The sequence below is a fragment of the Oryx dammah genome, unplaced genomic scaffold, assembly GCF_014754425.2.
Source record: "Oryx dammah isolate SB20612 unplaced genomic scaffold, SCBI_Odam_1.1 HiC_scaffold_5, whole genome shotgun sequence".
Lineage (NCBI taxonomy): Eukaryota > Metazoa > Chordata > Mammalia > Artiodactyla > Bovidae > Oryx > Oryx dammah.
The window spans coordinates 22,245,458-22,268,051 of record NW_024070189.1 but is presented as its reverse complement, the minus strand read 5'-3'; the positions used below and the strand labels follow the sequence as shown (position 1 = coordinate 22,268,051).

General features: G+C 36.7%; 1 pseudogene; it reads right to left on the bottom strand.

Moving 5' to 3' along the window:
- Positions 1-1,402: 1,402 nt before the first annotated feature.
- On the bottom strand, positions 1,403-9,517 carry LOC120864451 (annotated as a pseudogene).
- Positions 9,518-22,594: the final 13,077 nt, after the last annotated feature.

Below are 22,594 nucleotides of genomic sequence, written 5' to 3'. Positions count from 1 at the left end.
TTTGAGCATTCTAACAAATACATTTTTATTTTCTGCATTTACTACTGCACTTGCTCTAGTGTTATGAAAAAAATTTAAATGTGCTTACAAAGTTAGTTTTGAAATTATCTTTTAGTAATAATTTATGATTTTATGATCTACTGAGGCACAAACAGAAACAGATGGCCATTCTCAGAACTTATCAGTAAGAAACAATTCATTATCATTTTTGCTGTCAGTATAGCTCTAAACCACTTATTTTGATTCCTTGTTTTTGAATTCTTTAAAATATTTCAAAATAAGGTGTTATTATGATAATTTCGTACCCTTTACAAACAAAATTTTAGTTTAAGTCAATTTTTTTTTAATATAGCACATTTATCCATGGTCAATGACCACAAAGATAGAATGCTATAACTCTAAAGAGTTTGAGGACAACTACTCCAAGTATTGTTTGCATTATGTCAAACCAAACAAATACTGATTTTTGAATGTCAGTGTTGGTCATTTGACTCTGACTCAAAGTTGAAAATACATCTAGTAGTTAGTTCATATACTTGAATACAATTGAAAAAGCCTCTCTACCTTGGTCTCATCATGAAGACACAGTTAAAGTAGACTAATCTATGCTCCAGATACCCATTGTAAGAACATTCTCAGAGAGATTTTTTTAAAAATATTTGTTATAGACCACAAATTCTCAGTAGAGTGTCCTGCAGCTGGGCTAAAACAGGGAATCTCAGCAAATGCTTTTAACACAAACAGTAGGAAACTGTTTGCTATCCCCTGGTAGGTTTGATTAGTAGATCACTTACAGATGACACGAAGAGTGAACTGCAAAGACACATACCCCGACATCAACTTTGTACCACTCTTTAGAAACTGTGATAGTGAAAAATAGCACAAGATTTCCCATCTGAAAAATAATTACAATTCATTTGAAAATCTTACTTGACTTTGAGTTCATCCACTATGATTTAGTTTATTATTATTAGTGAATGAAACATAAAATATGACTTGGTACTTTCAAAAAGAATTTTACTAAATACTAAATAGTATAAAAGTTAACTAATAAGAGCCTGTAACTGGGTGGGAGGGAGGTTCATGAAAGAGGAAACATATCCTTGACTGATTCAAGAGTGTACTTGAATACTTAAGACTGATTCACACTGCTGTATGGCAGAACCAACACAACACTGTAAAGCAATTATCCTCCAATTAAAAATAAAATTTGAAAAAGAACCCAGAGTTACCATCAAAATATAAAATATACAAGTTTTATAGGCTATCCAGTTTCTGGATGATTTCTTTATTGAGTAAGAACAATGTGATAAAGCAAATAACACAAGAAAGCAAGTCACATTATTTTGTTTCCCAGTACCTATAAAAGTTATGTTTACACCATACTGTAGTTTATCAAATATTTAATAGCATTATGCCTAAAAATACAATGTACATACCTTAAGAAAAAATACTTTATTGCTAAAACATGCTAACCATCATCCGAGCCTTCAGCAAGTTATACAAAACCTTTTTGTGGGCAGAGAATCTTGCCTCAATGTTGATGGCTGCTAAATGATCAGAGTTGTGGTTGCAGAGTGTTGGGATGGCTGTAGCAATTTCTTAAAGTAAAACAATGATGAAGTTTGCCTTTTTTATTCTCCCTTTCACAAATGATTTCTCTGTAGCATTAAATATTTTTGATAGCATTTTACTCACAGTAGAATTTCTTTTAAAATTGGAGTCAATTTCCTCAAATCCTCTCACTGCTTTATCAAGTAAGTTTATGCAATATTCTAAGTTCCTTCACTGTATTTCAATAATATTCACAGGAGCACCAACAGGAGATTTCATCTAGTCTCTTTGTTCATTCATAAGAAGCAACCCCCTCAACCTGTTAGTTTTATCACAAGATTGCAGCAACTCAGTCACATTTTCAAGCTCCATTTCTAATTCTAGTTCTCTTGCTATTTCCACCACATCTGCAGTTCTTCCTCCACTGAAGCCTTGAACCCTCAAAGCCATCCATGAAGGTCGGAATCAACCTCTTCCAAACCCCGGTTAATGTTGAAATTTTGACCTCCTGGCATGAATCATGAATTTTTTTTTTCCACCTGTGCAAATCCTCTATTAAAGCAACAACCAAAGTATAGGATGGCTCACATGGTTCTTTTCTTTTCTTTTTTTTTTTTTTTTTGCTGCTATATCAACTTAAATATTAATCATTTGTTTATACATTTAAATTATTTTTAAAAGGTGAACATTTATAGCTCACAAATCAACAGAGTGACATTTCCACCCAGATACATTTTTCCATCTCATTTCCCAGTTTTAACAATAGACATTCAGAACCAGAGGGAGAGCACATCAAACTAAGTGCCAGCACCTTCTGTGAGCAGCACTAGGGTGTCTAAGAGATGCACTGAAGGTTTACATTCCTTGTTAAATAAAAATAATTTATGCAGGAATATTCTTAGACCTATTTGCTTTGTTTTTACATTCTCTATGAGCTTCCAGTTCAGTGGTGACATTCTGAGCATTAGACTCCTTACAAATGACATCTCTAAAAGTCTTAATTAAAGGTCGTTATCACTGTCATGATGTTTTCTTGTATAACAGACAGTCCTTCAGAAAGCAAAATAAGCAATTCCGTTTTATTCAATTTTTCCCACCACTGATTTGTTTAATCCAAATCTTGTTAATCACTGTAGAATCCCTATAAGTCATTGAAGATGAACTTTGTTATCTACTAGAGGATTTTACAATGAATAGGTGAATGTAATAATGACTAATACCTTGAAGATGGTGGTGGTTTAGTTGCTAAGTTGGTTCTGACTCTGCCACCCCATGGACTGGAGCCCACCAGGCTCCTCTGTCCATGGGATTCTCAAGACAGGAACACTGGAGTGGATTGCCATTCCCTTCTCCAATGAGTGTTCTTAATGACAATTTGATTTACTTTGCCCCTACCAATCAGAGGAATCATCTCTCTGATACCTATAGTCTTACAAAATATATTTCTTAAATAACAAGACTTGAAAGTTGAAATTACTCCTTGGTCTATGAGTTATAAAATGCAAGTTGTGTTAATAGGTATGAAAACAGCATTAATTTTGTGCCTCTCCATCATAGCTCTTGGGTGAGTAGATGCATTGTCAATAGGCAATAATATTTTGAAAGAAATCTTTCTGTCTGAGCAGTAGGTCTCAACAGTGGACTTAAAATATTCAAGAAACCATGTTGTCTACTGATGTGCTGTCATCCAGGCTTTGTTGTTCCATTCAGAGAACACAAGCAGAAAGTAGATTTTTGTAACAGTAAATAATATTAGCTTCAACTTAAAGTTATCAGCTGCATTAGCCCCTAACAAGAGAGTCATTCAATCTTTAGAAGCTCTGAAGCCAGACACTGATGTCTCCTCGCTAGCTATGGAAGTTCTAGACTGGATTTTCTTCCAAAAAGGTTGTTCCATCTACACTGAAAGTTTGTTGTTCAGTGTAGTCACGGTCATTCATTATCTTAGCTAGATCCTCTGGATAATTTGCAGCGGCTTCTCCACCAGTAATTGCTGCTTCATCTTGTACTTTTATGTTGTAAAGGTGGCTTCTTTCCTTCAGCTTCATGAACCAGCAGCTTCTGCTAACTTCAGACTTTTCTTCTGTAGCTTCTACACCTCTCCCAGCTTTCAGAGAATTGAACAGAGTTAGGGTCTTGCTCTGGATGGCTTTTGGAATGTTGTGGATGGTTTCATTTTCTATCCAGACCACTAAAACTTTCTTTATATCAGCAATAAGGATGTTTACTTTCCTATCATTCAAATGTTCACTGGACTAGCACTTTTAATTTCTTTCAAGAACTTTTTCTTTGCCTTTAAGACTTAGGTAAGTGATGCAAGAGGCTTAGCTTTGGGCCTATCTTTGCTTTTGATGGGGCTTCCTCACTAAGCATATAATCATTTCTAGCTTTTGATCTAAAGTGAGAGACTTCTAATCCTTTCATTTGAACACTTAAGAGACCATCATAAGGTTACTAATTGGTACCTTACCTGAGGGAATAGAGAGGTCTGAGGAGAGGGAGAGAGACAGGGGAATGGCCCTTCGATGGAGCAGTCAGAACACATACAAAGTATACAGATTGGGTTCAATATCTTACATGGTTGCCGCACGGTGCCCCAAAACAGTTATAACAGTAACATCAAAGATCACTGATCATAGATCACTGTAACTATATAATAAAGAAAATTTGTACTATGACAAGAATTACCAAAATGTGACTCAGAGACATGAAGTGAACAAATGCTATTGGAAAGTGGAACTTATGGACTTGCTCGACAAAGGGTTGCCACAAACTTTCAATTTGTCAAAAAACTCAGTATTTGTGAAGCACAATAAAGTGAAGTGCAATAAAAAGAGGTATGCCTGTTTTATTTTACTTATTCATTTGGGTTACATTAATCCATTTCATCCCAGAAAAAAACTTATGATACATTTTCATCAATATTATAAAATATCAGCACTGAAAATTATGAAAATGAAGCTAAAAATAAACTTTGAATTAAAAGCAGCATATGAAATCTACATGTTTTTATAGAATACATAAAAGTTAAGCGATTCATGGGGTCACAAAGAGTTGGACACGACTGAGCAACTGAACTGAACTGAAAGATGTAACTTTTCATGAGTATTTAATATATTTCATAGTATTAGATGGAATACTATTTAGCTGTTGCTTCCTACCAAATTAATGAACGAATATTACCTGGTATATATTTAAGAGGTAACTTGGTGTCATAGAGAAGCAAGCTTGGAGAGCAAACACATCAGTGCTGGATATGACATTCTCTAGCTATATGGTAACGGGAATTTGCTTTATCGCTAATGAGGTTACTATGAGAATTAAACAAGATAAGATATGCAAAAGCATTTGGTTCAGAGTTAACTTTCAATAATCAATAATGCCCTCCTTTCTGCAACACTCTTTCCATATTCTATGCAGATATTTCTTCCATATTTTATTCACAAGTGACCCAAATAGTTGGTGATTTTGGTAGCTACCTAGGTATTTAGAACACAGTCTTGCACTCCTCAGTGAATGTCACAATCCATGCATGCACCTGGCCATACCTGTCAAAATAAACATTTTTTCAGAGCATATATATTTGCTCAGTAGACAAAAAGATACAACAACATGAATGGCCCTAGAGGGTATTATGCAAAGTGAAATAAGTCAGACAGAGAAATACAAGTACTGTACATATGGAATCTAAAAAGCAAAACAAACGAACAAATACAACAAAATAGAAACAGACTTACAGACAGAACTGGTGGTTGCCAGAGGGGAGAGGGGTTAGGGGATGGGCAAAACAGATGAAGGGAATTAAGAGGCAAAAACTATCAGCTGCAAAATAAGTTAAGTCACAGGGATGTAATATACAGCACAGGGAATACAGTCAATAACATTGTAACAGTGGGTTACCCAAAAAGTTCTTTCCGGGTTTTTCCTATTAGTTGTTGTGGAAAAACAAGAATGAACTTTCTAGCCAAACCAATAACTTTGTATGAAGCATAATGTATGAAAATATCAAATCACTATGCTATACACCTGAATATATTATAATATTGTCATTCAACTACACTTTAATATCAAAAATAAAGAAATTCAGTGTTGACATAGTAATATCTAATATATAATGCATACTAAAATTTTTCCTACTTTCCTTTCAAAAAAGATATAAAGACCAACTTACCAATAGTTTTTTGAATTAATGCCTTGATTTCTGTGATTTTTACTTCTCCTAGACTGTTAATTTATTTATTTAAAAAATTCTATATACAAAATTCAATGAGAAAAAATAAAATAGTATGATTTTAATAATCTCTAGAAAATATCTTCATATAACTAAATATTTTCAAGCTGTTATGAAAGTAAACATAAGTAAAATGTATTGAGCAATTCGGTTATCAATTGAAATCACTTTTTAATCCACTATTTGACTTAAAACTAAAATATAAGTGATCTATTGTAGAAAAGTAGGTAAAGTTTCAAGTAAACCAACCTAAAAGAAAGTAACACTCAGATCCAGAAATATGGTGAACTCTAGGTCAGTCTTATTTATTTACTACAAAAGTCTCTGGCTAGAACACTGAATTCAGAATAACTTTTTGGATGAAGTTCTCTGTGTCTGCTTATTTAAAAAAATAAATAATGATAGATTTCTTCTGATCTTTCAGAGCCCCAATCATTTTTGCCCCAGCAATATTCTTATAGTCTTTAAAATACTCCATGGAATATAGAATAAGGTTAAAGGCAGCATTCTGTCTTTGAGGGCTTCCTTGGGCAGAATAAGAAATATAAAAATGTTAGTTTCATATATTAAGGCCTGAAGAAAGCCTAACAGCCAAAACATCACCTTTAACATGGTTTCTATTTCTGAGTAGTTTATCAACCAATCTCTCCTTTATTCTTTGGTCTAAAAACTGGTTTTAAATTCTTTCTCGGTATTTCAAATGTATCCTGGCTCTTTGCAGCCTCATTAGAAAGTCTCTCAATATTACAAACTTTTTTTTTTTCCCTCTTCACTGTACAAAAGAAAATGAATGCTTGGTCAAGCTGCAAAAGAAACAGCACAATTGGCTATTTTGTAAACGTTTGAAATTTAAGAATTACTTTTAGGGTATGTATATATTCAAATCATTAACTTAAAAGGAATAGTCTTTTTCATTAAATAATAGGCTTGGTCTATTTGAGTATATAGGTCATACCTATATACTCATTAATTCACAACATGCCCTAAACCTGGGATTGTTATGAAAGAGAAAGCACAGGCAGCAGTTGGTTCAAAAGCACAAAATATATGCTTTATGATCTCCACGTTCTGCTTCCTACCAAGATCCAAAAAACAAAATCTGATTCAAGGATCAAGTTTCTAATGACAAGGAACTTCAGGCCCTTGAGGGATTCCAAGTTGTTGGGCCTTCATTTTTATCACTATTCTCTCTGTATTATGACCTAAAACTAGTTGAAAAGAATGAGTGATTAAGTCACCAAAAAGGCTCAAAGCACTTCCTTTTTGACATTTATTACTTCACTAACTCCATTGTTTTGATTTTGGATCTAGGCATCAATTTGTTTACTTGTTGGTTGGTTAATTAACTGGTTGATTGGCAGGTTGATTTCATCTAACGTAAATTATCCCTCCATTCATCCATTATATCCAAGAAATATGTGGGAAAAACAAATTGATAGTCATTTATTTTTAATATTTTAACTTAGGTATTGCATTAACACTTAACAATACCCATTGCAATCCAAAACCTTAGACGTGCTCAGAATCCAAAGTTTAAAACGTAGGAGCATTGACTGGGAAACCATTCATTTCCTCTTAAAATATTTCATCACCTTGTATTGGGTAACCAGAACTTTTTAAACTTATTTACAACAAAATGAATATTACTAACTACATGTTTATCATGAGGACTCCATTTTGACACTCTTTATGCATTATGCTGTGACAATCTAGAAAATAATGTTAGTTAAAAAATTTAGAAATCCAGATCACAATTCACAAGACAGCCAGGTTGTATCAGTCAGAGTGCAGTCAGGAAATAGAAACCACACTAGTTATTCCAAAAGAGAAAATTTAGTATGAATTGCTAACTATCAGCAAATGGTCCTGGAACTACTGAACAGCCATAGAAAAAAAATAAACTTTCATGCCTCATACTGCACACAAATACTAAAAATAAAATGGATCATAGACCTAAATATAAAACCAAAATTACCCAAATTCTAGGATAAAATATTTGTGACACTGGGTTAGTCAAAGATTTTTGTAACTACAAAAACATAATCCATAAAATAAAAAACTGATAAGCTGGACCTCATCAAAATTAAAGACTTTACTCTTCAAAAGACATTGTTAAAAGAATGAAAATAAATGCCACACACTAGGAGAAAATATTTGCAAATTATATATCTTATAAAGAACTTGTACCCAAAATAAGTCAGAAAACCAAAACTCACTAATAATTTCTAAAAATCCACTTTGAAAAATAGGTAAAAGATTTGAATAATCACCTTTACCAAACAAAATACATGAATGGTAAATAAGTACCAAGGAAATTCTCTAAGGTGATGAATATGTGTGTTATCTTGATTGTAATAATGGTTTCACTAATCATGGAAATGCAAATGAACACAGTGATACTACTACACTATTTCAATGTCTAAGATTAAAAAGACTGGCCATGTGAAGAATTCCTGAGGATATGGGCCTAGAACTCTTGTGCTGGGTTTAAATAATAACTTTTTTAAGGTTTGGTAGTTTCTTAAAAAGTCAACCAACAACTATCATATAATTCAGTTAGTCCAGTCTTAGGTATTTGCTCAAGGGAAATCAAAGTAACATCCATACAAAGAGTTGATACCAAGGTTCACAGAGGCTTTATTTGAATTGTCAAAAACTGGAAATGATTCAAAATATCTGTCAATAAGTGAATGGTGAAACAAACGGTGATACATCCATAAACTATAATACCATGCTGTGTTGCATACGTAGTCGCTCAATCGTGTCCAACTCTTTGTGACCTCATAGACTGGAACCTGGCAGCCTTCTCTGACCAAGGGGTTTTTTCCAGGCAAAAATACTGGAGTGGGTTGTCATTTCCTACTCCAGTGGATCTTCCTAGGGATTGAACCCTAATCTCCTGCTTCTCCTACAGTGCAGGTGGATTATTTAACGCTGAGCCATCAGGGAAGGCCCTGGTAGGTAATTCAGTAGTAAAGAATCCACCAACCAATGCAGGAGACATAGGTTCGATCCCTGAGTCAGGAAGATCCCCTGGAGAAAGTAATGGCAACCCACTCCAGTATTCTTGCCTGAGAAATCCCATGGACAGAAAAACCTGGTAGGCTACAGTCCATGGGGTTGAAAAAGTGTCAGACATGACTTAGCAATTAAAACAACAGACAATAACACTATAATACTACTTAGGAATAAAAAGGGCTGAACTACTGATGCAATCAATAACATGGATGACTTGAAAGATGATTACACTGAGTGAAGAAAAGGCCAGGACAAAAAAAAAAAAAGAATATGCACTGTGTGATCAAATTTATATAAAATTTGTTTATTTTTTACCTTTATTATAGATTATATTTTACATAATATAAACAAAATCACTAATATAACTAAATGCCTAGTAGTTTAAGCTACAATGAACTACAGAACAGGTGGAAAATGGGTTTACTTACTGGCAGCAAATAACTTGAGAAAAATGGGTAGCATGCTTTTTTTTTAAACTGTCTATGCATAGACACTGACATAGCTAAATTTTAATAGCCTCCACCTCCTCTCCCTTGCCCAAAGTAACACCCCCAGAGCCCCCTCTGCCACCTCCTCGCTGGAATCCTCCAGATCCTTGGTACCCTCCTCCACTCTCCCCTCTGTAGTCTCCTCCTGACATACCTCTATAGCCACCTCGGGAAAGCCCTCTAAAACCGCCCCCACCGCCGCCGCCGACCTCACCACCTCCAACATAGCTTCCCCAAAAGGAGTTGGAAAATTTAGAGAATACCTGGGTATGTGAGGGCCGGAGAGAATCGGAGGGCTGGGGTTGGGGGAGAGAAATTACAAAGCGATAGAAGGGAACCAATTGGGGTGTTAGATGTGTTTATTGTCTTGATTGTGACTCCTTTGACCTACCCAACAGGGCAAGGAGACCACTATCTGGAATTCTCTGGGCACTTCTTAGCAACTTCCATGTCCAACAGTAAAAATTAATGAAAAACTACAACTAACGAAAAAAGAGCAGGATTCAGATCCATCACATATTAAAGTTTGGGTGGGTGACCTTGCCAGGTAAAGGACTGACCAACTGAAATCCTGGATTAGGGAAGGCAAAGGAAACAGGAAATTGGTAATAGAAGAAGGAGTTTTTAAAATATCAACCATGGTTTCATGACCAGCTATAAAAATTAAGACAGTATCAATTCTGCACATTTTCTTTCTTGCTTTTTCTACCTGTATGCACACACACAGAGACACAACATACACACACACACCTCCAAAGGGTAATTGTTAATTTGGGATTAATCACTCTAGCCTCTTGGTCTAGTAGAATGAGAAGCCCAAAACATCCAGCTGACATCCAAATTCAATGGAACCATGTGGGTCCCCAGGTAGAAACATTATCCTTTTGTGGGAAGCAGCAATAGCTAGTGTTCATAAAAGAGATTAGAACACAGACATGCAAAGAGGAAAGATTGTGAAGGCATAGGGGAAAGAGGACTTTTTACAATTTAAGGATAAACCTTAGAAGAAACCACCCCTCTGACTCCTTGATCTTGAACTCTAGCCTCTGGAACTGTAAGGAAATAAATTTCTGTTGTGTAACTCACTCAGTGTGCGGTACTTTGTATGACAGCTTTAGCAAACTAATACAATGTACTTCTACCCATATCTCAAATCAGGCAAACGGACAGCTTGAAATCCTGCCCACTGAGAGGACTGCCTTTCATTAAACATTACTGCAGGTCCAAACATTCTAATTTGGACCACCATGTCTCTGCTACTCATTATAGTAAATATACCCGATATGTTTTTGGAAATTAAGAGTTGCTATTTGGACTACAGAAGAATTCACCACAGAGCTACTCAAAGATTCAGGTGCTTCCCTCCCTAATTTACTTCCGAAAGCCTTTGTAAAGTGTCCTCTGGGATGGCTCAGGGGATGTGGTTAGGAATGGCTGGCTATGTATGACATGTATGATAAACCTACTCCAACATTCCTATATCCATAAGCTTTAGACTTCTACTATTCCAAAGAAATTACGGCATCCCTTCCTCACCATTGAATCTAAATTTCAGTCAACCAAGCAAAGAAACTGTTAAGAGTCTACCAGCTATACAGGCATTGAAAGTGAAAGTGAAGTCGCTCAGTCGTGTCCGACTCTTTGTGATCCCATGTCCATGGGATTCTCCAGGCAAGAATACTGGAGTGGGTTGCCATTTCCTTCTCCAGAGGATCTTCCCAACACAGGGATTGAACCCAGGTCTCCTGCACTGCAGGCAGACTTTTATACTGTCTGAGCCACCAGGGGCTCATATAGGCATTAAGTGCATTAAACTCAGAATCTTTAGTTAAGAGCGCCCACATCCATAAAAGTGACCAAACCCAAAGTTCTACTCCACCATCCTTTTCCCAACACCCTTAGATTTCATTCCCTCTTATATTCCCTGGATTTCTGTCAATATAAATTAGCAGAATTTTACAATCTCCTTGGTTATAAAATATTTCTTCTTGGATGAGACTTTGTACTTTGGAGCATACTGAGTTATGCTCCAGTAATACATCTACACAGAATAGTTGGGGTGAGTCTTGAGGAGAATGGGCATGCTCTCTCATAGTAGTGCCTTGGGTAGAGTTAGCATAGGATTTGCAAGCCAGGGAAGGTTAGTCTTCCTTAGTCTTCCTTCCGTAGGCAAGCTGTTTTCATTGGCAATGCCTCCATTCCAAGTTTCAGAGTCCCACATCTTCCAGTGGATGTCCTGACTTTCAGTATGTGGTGAGCCTGTGAATTCAGCTTATAACTTTGATATCTTTACTAACCTAAATGGGAAACAAATTTGAAAGAGAACAGGAAAAAATCTACTAAAAAAAAAAACTTTGTAATCTTTACTATTAAATTTTGTGTTTAATTTCCAGTAATACTGGTACTTTTGGTATAAAAAAATAAGAGATTAATTTAAGGCTACTATAGAAGTTCACAGGTTCTCTGACCATGCTTTAAACTAAGAGTTAAAAACTGGTGCTTCTGAATTTTCTTTCTGTAAATGTTCCAGTTCATTCAGAAGAGTCCATCCACACTAAGGTTCTTTTATTAATTCAGCCACAACCGTCAAGTATGGTAACCACTTAGATTCCAAAGGTACCTTTTTCAGAAGGTCCTTCATCACAACCAATTATAGGCAGTGATTTATTAACTATGATGCCACCACATGCCATCGGTTTTGAATATTTCATGTTCTATTGGCACAGAACTTAGCATTTCATTCAAGTCCAAGGACATGCCCTAAACCCCATCTTTGTAAACCAGTCCCCAAATCCCATCTTTGTAAAATATCTTGATAATGATTCTACCTTATTTAGACTCTATTTAGTATATGTCCAAATTATTTCCTAATCTGTAAAATGTGATTGGTACCAATAAATGTGCAGGAAACAATGAGTAATAATAAATTGCAAACATTTTGAAATATGATAAACTCTCATGCGAATCACTGAAAAAGTATCTTTCTTACTTTGTCATAAATTTACTACAGTGGTTGACAACATTTAGATAATACATCTAATGCACATTTCAGATCAACAATCATATGATGCTTCTCAAGGAATCTGTATGTAGTGAAGCTACAGATCAACTCATTTCTGACTTTAGATGTAGTATGAGCATATTATAGTCACTGAACTAAATTCCCTAGGAAAAAGAGAAAGTTTTCATTTCAGCTTTGATTTTGCATAAATTCTTTTGAATGCCCTAAATTTATAGTTATTGGGAAAAAAAATAAGAGGCTCTATAATCTTTTCCCTAGGCATTTCATTACAACAAGCTTTTATTTTTATTTTCCTCCTCCTTAATTCCTTGTGGTAGGTGGGAAGACAAAAGGGAATTATCCAGAATTCAATTTTTATTAAATAGTAAGTTTGCAAAGCATCAGTATTGCAAAAACTAGTTCTAGAAGTACATCTCTTAAGCACAAAGTGAAGCTGCAATACAGATGAATGCTTTTCTGAATTTAAACGATGTTCATAAGGAAGGCTGAATTCTTATCAATGTGTAGAATTTATCTCCTGTCCTATATATTGGGTAGGTCCAATCAGCTGTTATAAATGTCATAGTATCAACAAAATATTTCATAGAATATGACTCAGTAATTTAAATGAGTAACATTAAACTGAGCTGCACATTTTTTTTGTCTGACTTAATCCACCATAACTACAATACAGTTTAAGAATTACTGTTATCACCTGTCTGTATTGACCTTAACCAAAAAGTTGTACTATTTCTTCAAAGATTTTTTTTGAGAAATTATCAGTTGAGAAGTCAAATGACAAATACTATAGAAGTACCGTATAATAATAAGCTTCAGAGTAGACAAATTTCCTATCAATTTTTCATATGAGATTTGCAATTAAAGTTATAACTTCATGTTTCTTAATTAAAGTCAGTCTACTCTTCTTAGCACTTTTTCTTTTCTGTTGCATTCACTGTTTACATAATTTTTCTTAGTGATTCTTCCACATACTCTAAAAAGTTAGGTAATAATCCAGTTAAAATAGTTATTGTGTGAATTTTAATCCTTTTATTCTTTCATATACTTAGAAGGGGGTTTTGAAGTCTTTGGATAGAGAATTATTATTCAACAGTTAAAATGACATGATGCTGGAAAAGACTGAAGGCAGGAGGGGAAGGGGACGACAGAGGATGAGATGGTTGGATAGCATCACCGACTCAATGGACATAAATTTGAGTAAACTCCAGGAGTTGGCGATGGACAGGGAGGCCAGGCGTGCTGCAGTCCATGGGGCTGCAAAGAGTCAGACACGACTGAGCAACTGAACTGAACTGATTTCACATTTAAATATTGTCACACATTAAACAGGGTTAAATAACTAAAATTTTAAAAAAAGAATTTATGATACTCTTAAAATATATTAATACCTCTGTGTAGCACTATTGGGCTTCCCAGCCAGTGCTAGTGGTAAAGAACTGATCTGGCAAATTGAAAGAGACACATGTACCCCAACATTCACTGCAGCACTCTTTACAAAAGCTAGGACATGGAAGCAACCCAGGTGTCCATCAGCAGACAAATGGATAAGGAAGTTGTGGTACATATACACAATGGAATATTACTCAGCTACAAAAATCACATTTGAGTCAGTTCTAATAAGGTGGATGAAACTGGAGCCTATTATACACACTGAAGTAAGTCAGAAAGAGAAACACCAATACAGTATATTAATGCATATATATGGAATTTAGAAAGACAGGAATGACGATCCTATATGCAAGGTAGCAAAAGAAACACAGATGTAAAGAACAGACTTTTGGACTATGTGGAAGAAGGTGAGGGGTGGGATGATTTGAGAGACTAGCATTGAAACATGTATATTACCATATGTAAAAGAGATGACTAGTGCAAGTTTGATCCATGAAGCAGGGCACTCAAAGTCGGTGCTCTGGGACAACTCAGAGGGATGGGATTGGGAGGGAGGTGGGAGTGGAGTTTAGGATGGGGGGGACACATGTGCACCTATGGTTGATTCATGTCGATGTATGGCAAAACCATCATAATATTGTAAAGTAATTATCTTCCTATTAAAATTAATTAATTATTTTTTTAAAAAAGAACCCATGTGGCAGTGCAGAAGACATAAGAGACAGGGGTTCAATCCCTGGGTCTGGAAAATCCCTTGGAGAAGGGCATGAAACCCACTCCAGTATTCTTGCCTGGAGAATCCCATGGACAGAGGAGCCTGGAAGGCTACAGTCCATGGAGCCACAAAGAGTCAGACACAACCGAGCAACTAAGCACAGCACAGCACAGCACACACATATAGCACTATTACTGAGAATAAACATACAATTCATTTTCATTCTTATGAAGAAAGGCTTCTCTAAGAATCTGCATGTTTTTATAAACTTAAAATTGAATTTAAAAATTTAAACTTAAATTTTAAAATTGAAATCATACTGGATACTCCAAAAGTCAAAAATAAACTTTTAACCTACTAAAATACTACATATAAAAGGTGTATAACATAAAAAGTTAACTTACACTTCAGTTATACATATAGCAAAAATTCAAGAATTAGCAAATCTCTGTAAAACTTTTTAAAATTAGATGTGAACACTTCTTGTAGCATGAATCAGTAAAACTCCTGTTGTGAGGGTCTAATTGAGTCTTATCATCACTACCACACAGAAAACCAGACTGACCACAAGATCCTGTGCTTGATTTGTCTCGGTTCATGATTATCATCATGGGAGTAAAAATGGGGCTGGCTACTGAAACAGAATTTCATTTCACGAAATGATTTCAAACATAAAGGGATCAACTGCTTCCCAACCTTTCCCCTACTGATTATTTGAGAAATTCCACAGTGAAAAATCTACCTAATAGGTTATTGTGAAAATTAAATGATTAACATTTATAAAACACTCACACAGAATGGTGAGTGAGTGCTTGTTAAATAAAACAATTTTCACTCCATTGACCTACACTGTGTTTTAAGAAATAAGGCATTAAACCATATAAGCAATTTTCACCTCAGGAGTTAGTTCCTTCCAATCCCATCCCTACAGCAAAAATTACCAGGGTAAAATCAGAAAAGACAAGAAAAAACTGGCTGTCTCCAAGGAGGAATAAGGGTGTAGGAATAGGAAACAACTATGAAGGCAAAAGGAGCAGAACAATCCGTTACTAAATTGGGAGTTATGAACATCCCTTATGTTACAATTTTGTCCAGTGTCAACTTGCTTTCCATGCAATTAGGAGAGCATGCTGCTGCTGCTGCTGCTGCTAAGTCGCTTCAGTCGTGTGCGACCCCATAGACAGCAGCCCACCAGGCTCCCCTGAACCTGGGATTCTCCAGGCAAGAACACTGGAGTGGATTGCCATTTCCTTCTCCAAAGCATAAAAGTGAAAAGTCAAAGTGAAGTCACTCAGTCGTGTCCGACTCTTAGCGACCCCATGGACTGCAGCCTTCCAGGCTCCTCCATCCATGGGATTTTCCAGGCAAGAGTACTGGAGTGGGTTGCCACTGCCTTCTCCGTGCAGAACCACAAATTCAAGACTGTGTTTAAATTCAAAGGTTTAAAGGAAAAAATGTTGTTATATATTTGATTATTCTTGAGTATCAAATGTGGGTTATGTTAATATCAACTTTCTTTTGATCATCAAAGACACTTCTCACATATTCAGACACAAGGCAGTGCAAACTGTCACTACTTAAAGTTAGGGTTAATATGTTTGTACAGCCATATCATCATCTATAGTAAACATAGTTCCAATGAACATGAAATTTCTTTCCATGAAATTAAAGACAATATTTCACACTATACACAGGCAAAAGAGCAAAAATAAACAAATGAGACCACATGAAACTAAGAAGCTTCTGTACAGAATCAACAAAATGACAGGCAACCTACAGAATGGGAGAAAAAAAGTTGCAAACCATATGTCTGTTAAGGGGGTTAATATTCAAACTATATAAAGAACTCACACACACACACACAAACTAATAACCTAATAAAAAAAATGGCAAAGAACTTAAACAGACTTATTTCCAAAGACATACAAATGACGAACAGGTACAGTCAGCCCTCTGTATCCACAGGGTTTACATTTAACTTCCAACTCTATCTGAAGTTGGTTAAATTGAGGATGAGGAACCTACACATACACAGGTCTGGCTGTACCACACCATTTTCATATAAAGGACTTGAGCATCCTTGGATTTTGGTATCCATGGGCATCCTGGACAATTCCCCAAGAATACCAAGAAACAACTATACCTTTAAAACTGCTCCACATTATTAATCATCAGAGAAATGCAAATCAAACCCACAAAGAGATATCACCTGACATTTGTTAGGATCCCTGTTACCAAAAAAAAAAAAAAAAAACAAGAAATAAGTTATGGCCAGGACATGGAGAAAAAAAGAACACTCATGCAACGTTAGTGGAAATGTAAATTGATCCAGCCACTATGGAAAATAGTATAGAGGTTTGTCAAAAAATCAGAAATAGAACTACCATATGATCCAGCAATTCTACTTCTAGTTATATATCCAAAGTAAATAGTAACACTAACTCAAAAAGATATATGCACTTACCATGTTTAATGCAGTAGTATTCACAATAGCCATGACATGGAAACAAATTAAATATCTACCAGTGGATGAAGGGATAATAAAAAAGAGTGCTATAGACAGACAGACAGATAGACAGATATACACATATAGAATATTCCTTTGTGTATATATATATATACACACAAAGGAATATTATTCAGCATAAACAGAAAATCCTGCCAATTATAACATGGATGAAACTTGAAGCCTTATGCTAAGTGAAATAAGGCAGCTACAGAAAGACGAATACTGTATGATTTCACTTGTATATGTGGAATCTAAAAAAAGTCATACTCATAGAACCAGAGAGTAGAATGGGTAGATGACAGGGGCTGGGGGTGAGGGGAATTAGGGGATGTTGGTCAAAGGATATAAATTTTTAGTTATAAGATGAGTAAGCTCTGGGAATCTAATGTACAGCATGTGAACAACAGTTAGTTACTGATGCTGTCTTATGGATCTTCCCTGATGGTTCAGTGGTTAAGAATCCTCCCTTATACCGCAACTTGACATGGGTTCCATTTCTGGTCAGGGAGGTAAGGTCTCACATGGCTTTCATTGCAGCCAAAAAAACCCCCCTTTCCCTCCCTTTCTTTTCAGCTATCCTGGGCCTCCGGGACCAGCTAACACCAGCTTTGAGCTTAGCTCCTTACCGCTGATCAACTGTGAGCTCCCATATTCCTCAAAATTATTCTACCCAGATGGAGGCTGCCGTCCACCACCTGGTCAGCTTGCGGCTGCGGGGGCCTCTACACTTACCTGTCTCTGGGCTTCTATTTCGACAGTCACGGCGTGGCTCTGGAGGATGTGCGGCACTTTTCCCGCCAATCGGCTGAGGGGAAAGTGGCCGGGCACCCAGAGCCTTGTGAAAATGCAAAACCGGCCCTCTTCCAGGACAAGCAGACGCCATCTCGAGTGCGGAAAAACCCAGGATGCTCTGGAAGCGGCCGTTCTCATGCAGAAGACCCTGAACCAGGCCGTTTTGGACCTTCACGGCCTGACTTCCGCCCGCCAGGCCCTCACCGCGGAGACTTCCTGGAAAGCCCGTCCTACCTGAGCAGGGGAAGCGCATCAAGATGGCGACCACCTGACCAACCTCCACAGGCTGGCTGGTCCCCAGGCAGGCCTGGGCGAGTATCACTTTGAAAGGCTCACCCTCAAGCAACGACTAGGAGCCTCTGGAGCCCAGCGACCTTTGAAAGACCCTCTGGTGTCAGGGTTTCTGCCTGAAGCTTCTCTCTGCAGCCTCTATGCAGTTTTGTGTTGTTTTTTTTTCCAACAACCCTGGAGCCCTCTCTGAACCCTTGAACCAAACGGAAACAATAACAATTTTTACAGCAAAAACAACAAAAACTACACTGTAAATTTAAGAGACTGTGTCTTAAGGGACTTCCCCAGTGGTCCTATGATTAAGAATCTGGCTTCCAATGCAGGGGACGCCGGTTCCATCCCTGGTCAGAAAACTAACATCCCCGAATGCTGAGGAACAACTAACCTGGTGCCTAAGCCCGCCTGCCACAAACTACTAAGCCGACTTGCTCTGGAGCTTTTACAGCACAACTAAAGAAAAATTACCACGCCACAAGTAAGAGCCTGCATACGGCAACCAAGACCCAATGCACCTAAAGAAATAATTTTTAAAAAAACAGAGAAATGTCTTTATGGTCTCACCACACACACAAAAAAGCAGTAACTATGTGAGGTTATAGGTATGTTAATTAACTTGATTGTGGTAATTTTTTCAGTCTCTGTGTGTGTGATATATATATATATATATATATATATAACTATCACATTGTACACCTGAAATAGATATAATTTTAATTTGATAATTGTATCTAAATAAAGCTGGAAATTTTTCAAACATAAAAGTGAATAATACTTTGTTAAGAAATTCAAATACTAACATATGAATGCAGATGTAATTTCTAAATAGGTAAAATATTATTATTGTTATTATTATTATTTATTTATTAATGAAGTGCATTGTTAGAGAACTGCAAATCAAAACTACAATGAGATATCACCTCACACAGGTCAGAATGGCCATCATCAAAAAGTCTGCTGCTGCTGCTGCTAAGTCGCTTCAGTCGTGTCCGACTCTGCGACCCCAGAGACGGCAGCCCACCAGTCTCCTGTGTCCCTGGGATTCTCCAGGCAAGAACCCCGGAGTGGGTTGCCATTTCCCTCTCCAATGCATGAGAGTGAAAAGTGAAAGTGAAGTCGTTATCAAAAAGTCTACAAACAACAAATGCTAGAGAGGGTGTGGGGAAAAGGGAACAATCTTGCACTGCTGGTGGGAATGTAAATTGATATAGCCACTATGGAAGATGGTATGGAGATTCCTTAAAAAGCTAGGAATCCCACTAAAGTGAAAGTGAAAGTGAAGTCGCTCACTCCTGTCCGACTCTTTGCGACCCCGTGGACTGTAGCCTACTAGGCTCCTCCATCCATGGGATTCTCCAGGCAAGAACAGCAATCCCACTCCTAGGCATATATCCTGAGGAAACCAAAATTGAAAAAGACACATGCATCCCATTGTTCATTGCAGCACTATTTACAATAGCGAGAACATGGAAGCAACCTAGATGTCCATCAACAGATGAATGGTTAAAGAAATTGTGGTACATATACACAATGGAATATTACTCAGCCATTAAAAGGAATGCATTTGAGTCAGTTCTAATGAGGTGGATGAACCTAGAGCCTATTGTACAGAGTGAAGTAAGTCAGAAAGAGAAAGATAAATATCGTATACTAATGCATATATATGGACTCTAGAAAAGTGGTACTGAAGAATTTATTTGCAGGGCAGCAGTGGAGAAACAGACATAGAGAGCACACTTATGGACATGGGGAGGGGAGAGGAGAGGAGAGAGTGAGATGAATGGAGAGAGTAACGTGGAAATTTACATTACCGTATGTAAAATAGATAGCCAACAGGAATTTGCTGTATGGCTCAGGAAACTCAAACAGGGGCTCTGTATCAATCTAGAGAGGTGAGATGGGAGGGAAATTCAGGAAGGAGGAGATATATAGTATACCTAAGTGGAGAGTGAAAAAGTTGGCTTAGAGCTCAACATTCAGAAAACAAAGATCATGGCATCTGGTCCCATCACTTCATGGGAAATAGATGGGGAAACAGTGGAAACACTGTCAGACTTTATTTTTTGGGGCTCCAAAATCACTGCAGATCGTGACTGCCGCCATGAAATTAAAACACGCTTACTCCTTGGAAGAAAAGTTATGACCAACCTAGACAGCATATTGAAAAGCAGAGACATTACTTTGCCAACAAAGGTCCGTCTAGTCAAGGCTATGGTTTTTCCAGTGGTCATGTATGGATGTGAGAGTTGGACCATGAAGAAAGCTGAGCGCCAAAGAATTTATGCTTTTAAACTGTGGTGTTAGAAAAGACTCCTGAGAGTCCCTTGGACTGCAAGGAGATCCAACCATTCCATTCTGAAGGAGATCAGCCCTGGGATTTCTTTGGAGGGAATGATGCTAAAGCTGAAGCTCCAGTACTTTGGCCACCTCATGAGAAGAGTTGACTCATTGGAAAAGACTCTGATGCTGGGAGGGATCGGGGGCAGGAGTAGAAGGGGACGACAGAGGATGAGATGGCTGGATGGCATCACAGACTCGATGGATGTGAGTCTGAGTGAACTCCAGGAGTTGGTGATGGACAGGGAGGCCTGGCATGCTGCGATTCTTGGGGTCGCAGAGAGTCGGACACAACTGAGCGACTCAACTGAACTGAACTGATGGCTGATTCATGTTGAGGTTTGATAGAAAACAACAAAATTCTGTAAAGCAATTATTCTTCAATTTAAAAAAACACATTTTTAAAATCTATCACATTGTACACCTGAAATATATATAATTTTTATTTGACAATTGTATCTCAATAAAGCTGGAAATTTTTCAAACATAAAAATGAATATTTTTTGGTTAAGAAATTCAAATACTGATATACTTATGAATGTAGATGTAATTTCTAAATATGAAGCAAGTATGCATTTATAAGTTATATCTCCATGATACCATAGCAACTGAACTCAAAATGAAATATTCAATTCACTTTACAGTTATTATATTTTTCCCCATCAAATGGTCTCTGGTTGTTATTTTCTCTTAAATGACCTGATATTTTGACCATTTATAAATTCAAAGTGTTGACATTTTATTAACTTGAGGCTTTTCTTAACTATCAAGATAGAGAAATAAATCATAATATTCTCTATTGAGTTTTTGTTTGTTTAAATATAAGAATATCCTGACCTGATTCTGTGATATCTATACATTCTTCCTTTTGACTCTTCTTTCTTTTAGTAATCTCTTCGAGCCTCAGTTTTGGCTCTGAAACATGAGGCTGAGGCTTACATAAAGTTTTCAGGAGGATTAAATGAAAACATATATGTAAAGCACCTAGCACAGTGTCTAATAAGGTTTCTCTTCCTCTCACCTCACTTTTCCTTGTCTGTTCTAGAACAGTCAGAGTAATTGTGACTGATGAGAAAGTAATGTTTGCTCACATCCTTGGTTTGTTCCCCAATTTAGGCACTAGTTAACAATGTACTTGATGTCCAAAGTTTTCCTTATAATATGCTATTGAGAAAATTTAAGTCATTATTTATTCACTTACCTACCTGCATAATGCTCCTTCTTCATTCTACCAGGCAATGCTGCTGCAACTTCTCCTTTGTCAGTCACTGTGGCTCCAAGGTGGACAATCTGAACTGAAAGGTTAGCTTTGAAACTAGAGAGAAGAATGTAACAGCTTCACAGAATGTCTGATTAAACTTCAACCTTGACGGAAGGATAAACAGCAAGAATTAAGGGGATTTTGCACAATAGACATATGAATTACTAATTTGCCTACTAAGGGAAAGGGGCACCGGACATTAGGCCACTGTTAGGACAGAGATTAGTAACTGAGAAGCATCTTCTTTTTATTCCATGAGGATGCTCTGTTCTGAAATTTTTTAACTGATTCACAAAAGTTCGGAGATTGAAGAGAAGGATACTGATGAGGGCTCAGGTCAAAGCTTAGAGATTAGTTAATTTGACATGAGTGGAGAACCACTAATTATCTTGGCATTTTGACAGTTTGTCACGTATTTGGGGCTGTAAGGAAAATAGTTTACAAACTAAACCTAATTGTGAACTCCCTGTAGCCACAACAAAGTTCACAAAATCCCTGGAGGCATGCACGAATAGCTTTCTGAGGGACACTGCCCATAACTTTCCTTTAAGGCTCTGAAATGTGAATTTCAAAAAGAATAAACAATATGATTTCACTGAAGCCCAGCATTCATCAAAGATAACCTCAACAGTTCTGAGATATTTAATGATTTATCTTTAAATCCAATCTTGACATTGTAGTTTAGAGAAAGTTGTAAAAAAGCAGAAAAATGTTCCCAAGTCCAATATAATTATAATTTGAGGAACTTTCACACAAAGGAATTTCAATTTCAATTTTAAAACAGTTTCCAAACCTCAAGAAACTGCATTACTTCTAAAGAGTAAAACTCAAATAACTGGGGCCTACTTTTTAACCATATAGCTCTATGAAACTTTTAATTTTTTAAAAGTCTGTGCACATGTGCCTATTTTTGAAAATTGATTAATTAAAACTGTTAAACAATAGATCAAGTCTGAGCATGGATTCCCAAAACTACATTAAGCACATGTG